The following is a 9,352-nucleotide window of genomic DNA, read 5'->3' as shown; positions in this document are numbered from 1 at the left end:
CTCCACCCTAGCATTCCACCCTCGAAAATGCTGGGAAACAGGCAAGAGGCTGGGTCTCTCGAGAGCAGGGCCTTGGGGACATCTTGAGACATCCACCTCCCGAGTGCTGTTGCTCAGCAGGGCCAGTGGCTCTCAGCCTACTGAACAGGCCTTGCAACAGGGGCCGAGGAATGCATGTCGGCCAAGAACCAGAGATCTTGGAAGGCTGTCGTCTGCAGCTATGGCATGTTGGGGATGTGAGGCCTCCAGTGCTGGATCTGCTAAGACTTAGGAGAGGATGTGAGGCCTCCAGTGCTGTATCTGCTAAGACTTAGGAGAGCATGTACTGTTGGGGATCAAACTGGAGTCAGATGCATGCAACTGTACAACTACAGCTTAGCCCTGGAGGAGCATTCTGGCCAGGCGTATTTGCTGATACTGAAAGGGATCTGAAATTCAGGGTCAGTTCTCAGGAAATGGCAGTTTATTAAATAGGAATCGACTCTCATTCAGATTGAACTTGTTCAGTCATCAAAGGATATCCGTCAAACAACTACCCGGTATTAGTACAACACAATAAATTAGTTGGGACTGCTCTGTTAGACCGTGGCTGCAAAAAAACTAAAAATAAAATAAATAACCGCATATATTCTGGAGCCTAGAGGAATTTCTCAGCGATTTTCCTTTCATTTTTATTGTAGTCAAAGTGAATTACAATTCTTTTGCAGTACTATTGGAGGCACGTAGTGACAATGATTGAGGGGCTCCTCAGTGATTGGAAGTGCCCGCTTGGCACCTTGGAAAGCTTATGACCGTGAGTTCAAATCACGGGTGTTGAGGTGCAGTGATAGTAGAGCGATTAGGGTGATTGCTTTACAGCTGTCAATCAAATTCCATCTCTGGCATTCCACACAGTTCACCAAGCAAGGCCAAGAAGGCAGAAGCAAGAGCAATCACTGAGTACAGGTGTGACCCAAGTAAACCCAAACAAACAAAACAAAAAATAAACACAAATCCCTATGTTCCACATATGTCCAATGAATCCTTCCACGCTCTGTTGCTCAAGACTGGCAGTCTTGCTATCTCTGGTGAGTTTGTCTCTTTGTTCAGTTTTAGTGATCAGAGCTCACTGCTGACTCTGTACTCAGGGGCCAGCAGCCATCTGGGATACTGGGAATGGAACTGAGCTGACCCCATGCAAAGCAAAGGACTATGCACTGTACAACTGAGCGGGTCCAATATTGCTGATCAAGTTGGCTACAGCCAACTTCCAGCTGCAACAAAACCAGGTGTGCGTAATGACCATCAAAGGAATATGTGGCCACAGCTAGAAAGTGTGATCTCAAGGCAAGCATGTATATGAGCATCACAATGACCCCCTGCAATCATTGTGATGATAAGTTTCTAGGTTTGGCTGTGTATGTGAGCTCACGTGCAAGCACTGAAACTAAGGGAGCTCATACCTCAGGGAGCAGCACAGCTGCACGTGTAAATGCGAAGATGTGCAAACCTTCGCTACACCATATAGAAAATGTTACTTTGGTTCATCTCTCTGCTTGGTCGTGAGCAATAGTGTAGCAGGTTGGATGCTATCCTTGCTTACCTAGGCTTGATCATGAGCACCACATAAGGTGCCCCCCCCCAAGCCTGCTAAGAGTAATCCCTGAAACTTCCCTCACTTCAGCAGCACATATACTAAAATTGGAACGATACAGAGAAGATTAGCATTGCCCCTGCACAAGGGTCACATGTAAATTCGTGAAGCCTTTCATATTTGGGGCGATGGAGAGATAGCATGTAGGTAGGGTGTTTGCCTTGCATGCGGAGGTATGGTGGTTCGAATCCTGATATCCCATATGGTTTCCTGATCCTACCAGAAACGAATTCTGAGTGAAGAGCCAGGACTAAGCCCTGAGGGCTGCTGGTTGTGACCCAAAAACCAAAATAAATAAATAAATAAATAAGTGATCCCTACAGAGTAAAGAGTAAGTAGTGATGGGGCCAGAGTTTTGATGCAGCTGTAGGGAATTTGCCTTGCACTCTGCTGATCCAGCATGGAACGCAGTTAGATCCTTGGCAGGAGCCATTTCTGAGCACATAACCAGGAGTAATCCCTGTGTGACACAAACAAAAACCAAAAACCCCAAAAGTAAATAAATAAGAGTGAGCTGTGAGTACAGTCAGGAGTAAGCTCTGAGATTTGCTAGATGTGGTCTATACCCCAAAAAATATAAGACAAATCAAAACACCTTTCTCTGCTTCAAAACATCTTAGAAAAATTGATGGTGGGTATTAACTAGACTTACTGGGCAATCATTTTCTAGTAAAGTTATATCATTTCATTGTGCACCTTAAATTTATATAGTGCCATATGCCAATTATCGTTCAAGAAAACAAAGAGAGGACATGAAAAGATAAAGGAAAAGCTTGGGAAAAGAGAAAGATAGAAATGTTTGCAACTCTGAAAATAAAGGCTGTCAGGCATTTTCTTAACTCTGAGAATGACAAGGGTTAAATGACCAGCAAGTCGTGTGACACAGGACATTGAACCATATTAATACATTCCAAACCAGCTGCCTTCATCCAAAAAGGCAAAGCTGAGACTGAAAAGAACACCCAGAAATGCTCCTTCTTCTTGAGGCCATTTAAGTTTTAGACTGTCAAATATCATTCCCCTGCCTAACTAGATTTCTGTTTTCCTTTCAGTGTGTTTCTTCACACATTCGTTTAGGGATTGTGATTCAAGGACGATAAGTGCACAGCAAAAAGTGAAACTGGTGATATGTAATGTCTGTAAATGAAGGGCTATAGAAAAAGCATGTCAGCTGAGGCTATAGTGGGCCAAGTGTTTGCTTTGTGTGCAAGAGACCTGGGTTCAATTGTTGGTTTTATTGACTTGTTAGCAACAGGAAGGAATATGTGATGTGGGGAATTGTGATAAAAGAAATTACAAGACAGTTTGGGCTTAGAGTGAGGTAACTGTAGGGTTCAAAAGGAAATATTTGGAATTTGAGACTCTCAGAAAAACTATGTTTTATGGTTGGGTATTTACCAGTTTGAATGGCTATCATTGCAGAGCACTACACACGCAGTGGAATAGAAAATGGAATTATATTGTTTGGGTTCGATTGTTGGATTTATTGACTTGTTAGAAGCAGGAGAGAGTATGTGATGTGGGGAGTTGTGATCAAAGAAATGACAGGACAGTTTTAGCTTAGAGCAGTACTTTTCAATTATTTTCTGTCATACCCCCATAGGAAGAAGAAAACATTTTTCACCCCCCCTGCAGGACTGTAAATAGTATCTTTATTAAAATATTTAAGCTGCAAGACTATACTTTCAGGGATAATTTTTATAGTATGTGACTAGAGAAGTTTCTCTGATTATGTAGAGCACCAGAAGCCACGAGGAGGAGCCAGAGCGTCCTCTCCTGTACATGAAGCCGGCTCTAGGTGTCACTTCTGCAGCTGCCTTTTGCCATTGATGATCGTTCTTCCCTTCCATTGGAAGGGGTAGAGGGAGAGGATGCAGACTGAGTGGTAAAAATAAATAAATAAATAAATAAATAAATAAATTTTAAGCTGCAAAACAGAAATATATAAAATAATTTGAGCTGATTTTTTCATCAGAGGTGATGTCTGGATTAATGGCTACAATGAGCTCGTTTTGAAATGCAGAGCTTTTCAAATCGGGATTTGAATCAGGACATAGCAGCTCTCAGCTCCAGAAACATGCAGAGACATAAACACGGGGCAGAGCTTGTGATGACAGTGTTTGCCGAGGTCAAACAAAGCCTCAAGCCCCCCTGGGGAGCGCGCCCCACTATTTGAGAACCACTGGCATAGAGTGAGGTGACTGTAGAGTTCAAAAAGAAAGGATTTGGAATTTGACACTCAGAAAAAATGTTTTATGGTTCGGTATTTACCAGTTTGAATGGCTACCGTTACAGAGCACTACACACTCAGTGGAATAGATAATGGTATTTGATCGTTTGTATTTGTGAAAGTTGGATTCATTGCAGTGCTATTTTCTATAGCCAGACTCTGGAAACAACCAAGATGCCCTTCAACAGATGAATGGCTAAAGAAAAAATGTGGTACATATCTACAATGGAATATTATGCAGCCGTCAGGAGAGATGAAGTCATGAAATTTTCCTATACATGGATGGACATGGAATCTATTATGCTGAGTGAAATAAGTCGAAGGGAGACTGATAGACACAGAATAGTCTCATTCATTTTTATGTTTTAAGAAAAATAAAAGACAGTCTTGCAATAATTTTCAGAGACAAAAGAGAGGAGGGTGGAAAGTCCAGCACACTACATGAAGTTCACCACAAAGAGGGATGAGTGCAGTTAGAGAAATAACTACATTGAGAACTATCCTAACAATGTGAATGAATGAGGGAAGTATAAAGCCTGTCGAGTACAGGTGAGGATGAAGTGTGGAGGAGGGATATTTGGGACATTGGTGATGAGACTGTCACTGGTGAAGAGGGCTGTTCTTTACATGAATAAAACCCAACAACAATTATGTTCATAATCAAGGTGTTTAAATAAAGATATTAATAAAAAAGAAATCATACAATGTAAAAAAATAAAAGAAAGCTGAATGTTCAAGAAGAAAACCGCAGAGGCATGCTCCTTCTGATGGCACTAGGTAAGCTCAAAATGTCCTCTTGGATTCAGAATCATTCCTTGCTGGTGGCATCGACAATCTATTCTTCAGGACATGTTCTCACTGCAGATTATGGGATGACTCTCCCCTAGCGCCTCCCACTACTTCTTGAAAAGAATGCAAAAATCAATTTCTATAGAAGGTTGAACTTTGAGTTACTGGGAGCTAGAACGTTCCTGAATACATTTGGGCTGGGGGCAGCAGGACAGAATGCACATAGAGATCTCAGTAACTGTGTAGAAAGAGGAAATGGAAAGCAACCCGTTAGGAAGCACAGCAAATTATTTACAACAGCTTCAGGTGTTTGGTCTTTCTGCAGTTGGGAAAGTCTATGTTTCTGTTCATGCTAGGCATAATTACTGGCAGAACTTGGTTTTGTCCTCCAAGTTTTTGTCCTCCAAGAGTCAAGTTTGTCTTCTACTGGCAGTTCATAAACTAGCGTAAAGCTGACTTTTTTCTTTTCTGAGGAAATGACAACAAGAACAACAACAACAACAAAACTTTAGGGGCCAACCTGAAGTGGGCCGTGATGGCCATCATAGTCACAGGTGACATTTTCTAATTGTGGATTCTTTAAAACGGTTTTGTTCAATATGAAAGAACTGACCTTAGCAGTCTGAGCCAGCTGAAAGTGCCAATAAACTTAGACCTAATTGATAGTACCAGGCCAGCTCCCTGCTTCTCAAGACAGGTTTTCTCATTCTGCCTCTCTTTTTGATCAAAAGCAAATAAAAGTAGGTCACAAGACATTAACTTATGATTTCCAGATCTTTGCCATGGCCAAAATTTTGCTGAACAGCTGAATTTCCAGAATACATAATCCCAATTTATTTCTCTGTTTGACCTATTCAAGACTTCATTTAATTCTTGGGCAATTTTTTTTTTTTTTTGAATTTTGGGCAACACCCTGTGACACTCAGTGGTTACTTCTGGTTATGCCCTCAGAAATCATTCCTGGCTTGGGGACCATATGGGATGCCTGGGGATCAAATCGTGGTCTCTCCTAGGTCAGACACATTCAAGGCAAATGCCTTACCTATGCATCACAGGTTGGCCGCTGAAGTTTTGTTGTTGTTGTAGTTATTTCCTCAGAAAAGAAAAGAGTCAGCTTTATGCTAGTTTATGAACTGCCAGTAGGAGACAAACTTGACTCTTTAATTTAAAAAAATACTAAGTAGCCATCTCTGTGTTTTATGGGGGGGGGGGCAGAGAGTGAGAAAAAGAGAGGGAGAGAGGGAGGGAGAGAAGGAGAGAAAGAGGTAAGAAGACAGGAGAGAGAGAGAGAAAGTGTGGGAGACTGACAGAGAAAGAGAGAGATAGAGGGAGAGAGTGAGGGAAGGAAAAAGGGAGAGGCTGGCTTCATTTCACAGAGTCAGGGGCAGAGAATAGGATTCAGCTGTCCCTTGATAGAGCCTGGGAAGGTTATGTTGCAAAAGTACTGGATTACTGTGATAGTGAAAATGATTTCTTTTTAGTCTTCCAGCTGCAGTGAAGAGATAGATGCTGATTTTGACCAGTGTTGAGAAACATTTCTTCAGTTTTTATCAACCTACTTATTATTTTTCTTACATTTGTATTGAGTTGTAGTTTACAGTACTGTTCATGATACTTTCATGTCTTACATGGACACAGAATCATGTCTATCATGCTCCTAATGTCCCTTCTCAGACCTCACCCAGGTAAGCTCAGTTCTGTGACAAAATGTCCAGTTCTGATGCTTTGGCTATCTGTTGTTCCCTTATAATGAAGAAACTCTTCTATGAAAATCATACAGATATCCAGATACTCTGAATTCTGTTTTGGAGCACACTAGCAGTACTCAGGGGTTATTCCTGCTCTGTGCTCAGAAGTTGCTCTTGGCTGGCTCAGGGGACCATAAGGGATGCCAGGATTCAAATCCAGTTCTGACCCAGCTTGGCCACATGCAAGGTAAGCACTACCGCTCTTTCTGGCCTTGGGTCTCCACATGTATTAGCAAGTAAAATAAATATAAATCTGTTTTACATTGGCACTGTGGTCATTTTTTGTTATTATAAGCGCAAACTCTTCTCTCATTATGTTATAACTACTTATTAAACAAAAATATAATTCTGGACAGATATTCTCTGCCTTAATCATGATTATTTACCAATATTTTATATTTTATGAACAATGGTATGTTTTCAGATAAAGAGCTGTTTATACAAATCGATTTTTCTAGAACATATTCCATCATTCTGTTGAATTGGACTTAAATATGTAAGCTAAACTCTATGACAATAAATTAGTTCCTTGACTTTTTCACTCAGTTGTTTTTCTTCAACGCTAGTGCTGATGAGGAAACAGGCACCACTTTCATATCACATAAAAAGATGGTGTGGCTGTCTAACTCCACCCCCACGCACTGTTCTCTCTTCTCGGTCCCCCTTAGATCCATAACAGATTTAAAGAAACCAAATTGCTTTCCCCTTGCCCCGCTTTCCTTTTTTTGTTGTTGCTGATGCATGGACAGTGATCGTACGAACTCAGAGAGTAATAACACCATCACTAAAGTTGTAGAACTCATGTACATTCTGATTGTATCTCACACACTTGAGTTTGTGGAACCATGTATTCCATTCCACAGTGTAGAACCTCAGGGACCTTGCTTGGTGCATGTGTTTGTCTCCACAGAGTTCAAACTGTCCCACAAAAGTTAGTGCTTTTATTTTTAATTATTTTATTTATTTTTATTTATGTATTTATTTTTGTCCGTTGGGGCCACACCTGGCAGCACTCAGGGATTACTTCTGGCTTTGTGCTCAAATGGGATTTTGGAAAACACACTTAGTATCTATGGTTACTATCATTTATACTTTCAAAATGATATTTTCTTTTTTTTTTTTTTTTGGTTTTTGGGTCTTACCTGGTGGTCCTCAGAGGTGGCTCCTGGCAGGTTCATGGGACCACAAGGGATGTCGGGACTCAAACCCATGTCCGTCTTGTGTTGGCCACTTACAAAGCAAACGCCCTACTGCTATGCTACTGCTCCCACCCAAAAAGGATATTTTGACCAAAAATAAATAAATAAATAAAAGAACACAATCTCATAATAAAGAAAATGTCTTTAAATTGATTACATTTGCCTTCATAAAAATTTTTGTGGTTTTCATCATTTTGGATATATAAACTGGTTTTAAATATCACCTCATTCCTTTATTTTCTGTTTCTCCCTTTCCCCTTCCTCCATCTGTTTACTTTCCCTCTCTTTTCATTACACATAGTTGCATTTTACCATATTCTTAAAAGCCTGCATAGTTTCCAGAATTAATTGACATACACACATTTATGGCTGAAAGTAGAAACTAGCATTTCTTTTTCTCCTCCCTCAACTAGTTGACTTGAATAAGAAACCCATTTCTTGAACAGGGGCCATGCTATTCTTCTAATATTAGTATGTGTGCTGCCAAAACAAACACAGAATGGTGTTTATTGATGGTGACAAAAGATAATCTGGGAGACACAGTTTTCTCATTTCCATTCTGGGGAAAGCATGATCAGGTTTGTGTTTCTAGCATATTCTCAGGATGCTTTCCTGGCAGCATCACTGCTTTGGGGGTCCTATTAGCGCAAGTCGATCCTCGACAGGCAGCTGCTGTGTTATCAGAGTGTGTTTGGAGGGGGAATCGAAAGACTTGACTAATAGATTAGTTTATAACTGGCCAGAGAGTACTTTTCCAAATAAAAAATTAAAACTTTATATCAATACACAATAATTGAACTGCAAAATGTCTTCAATTACACATGAGAAGGGGTAGCATTGAAGTTATCAGTGGTAATTTTTAGAACATAATCCATCAAAACTGCCCATCAGTTAAGTTGCAAAGGCTCTTTGAGAAGAGTAAAGTACATGTGAATAATTTTAGAATTATTCAGAGGAGTTGTCCTTTTCTTATACTACTTCCCTAAAAAGGAAAAACTAGATTTCAACTGTATGTTAAGTGAAAATATGGGTATTTATATGACAGGACTGTAGGTAGAAACAAAAAAATAAAACATCCACCCTCCAACAATCCTCTGTTCTGTTTGTGTTCTCACTAAGAGGCTCATACTGTGTGTAGAGAGGTCAGGAATCACCAGGCAAAGTTGTTTGGTGCTCATGATGTGTGGGGAGCCTAGCTGATAAACCTAGAACATAAAGACACCTCAGTAATTCCTAATCTGGTCACCCACGTGACCAAAGGTGCCCATGCCTTGAGGACAAAGGAAATAGACAAATAAAGTAATTCAGAGCAGCCCAATATATCCAGCCAGAAAGAAAGATATAGAGTTTGCCTTTGTGTTAGACATTAAGAACTCTGTTTGAATCTTATGCCTTTTAGTAAAACGTGCTCAGGTCTACCTCTTTGCCCCTCCCTATTACCTGCCCCAGTTTATGCTAATGAATGCTTGTAACTGTGATTGGTGTAAAACTTGTAACACCTCTGACATGTTTCAGCCCTTAAAAGCTGATCCCCCAACAATAAACTTCCCTTTTTGAACAGCATGCGTTGTCTTGAAGGCTTATCTTACTAATCTCTCTAGTTCTTCTTTACAGGTCAATTCTGCTCGAGTGAACCCACTAATAACTAGCAACTTTCATTTCCACACCCCCGCGGGTCGGGGGACTCCCACGAAAGTTGCAGAATGGCGCCCACGTGGAAGCTCGAGTTACAGAATACCGACCAAACGGCAAA

The 9,352-nt window shown here is 40.7% G+C and overlaps 2 non-coding genes across 2 annotated transcripts; both read left to right on the top strand.

The window, feature by feature from the left end:
- The first annotated feature begins 1,654 nt into the window (after positions 1-1,654).
- On the top strand, positions 1,655-1,757 carry LOC126031784 (U6 spliceosomal RNA). The gene has a single exon (XR_007503612.1). It is a non-coding gene; the product is annotated as a U6 spliceosomal RNA (small nuclear RNA).
- A 1,549-nt stretch (positions 1,758-3,306) lies between these two features.
- LOC126031510 (small nucleolar RNA U3) lies at positions 3,307-3,520 on the top strand. Its single transcript, XR_007503358.1, has one exon. It is a non-coding gene; the product is annotated as a small nucleolar RNA U3 (small nucleolar RNA).
- The last annotated feature ends 5,832 nt before the right edge of the window (positions 3,521-9,352 follow it).

This window comes from Suncus etruscus, chromosome 15 (genome assembly GCF_024139225.1).
Source record: "Suncus etruscus isolate mSunEtr1 chromosome 15, mSunEtr1.pri.cur, whole genome shotgun sequence".
Classification (NCBI taxonomy): Eukaryota; Metazoa; Chordata; class Mammalia; order Eulipotyphla; family Soricidae; genus Suncus; species Suncus etruscus.
The sequence above is the reverse complement of the archived record's forward strand: the minus strand, read 5'-3'. Positions and strand labels throughout refer to the sequence as shown.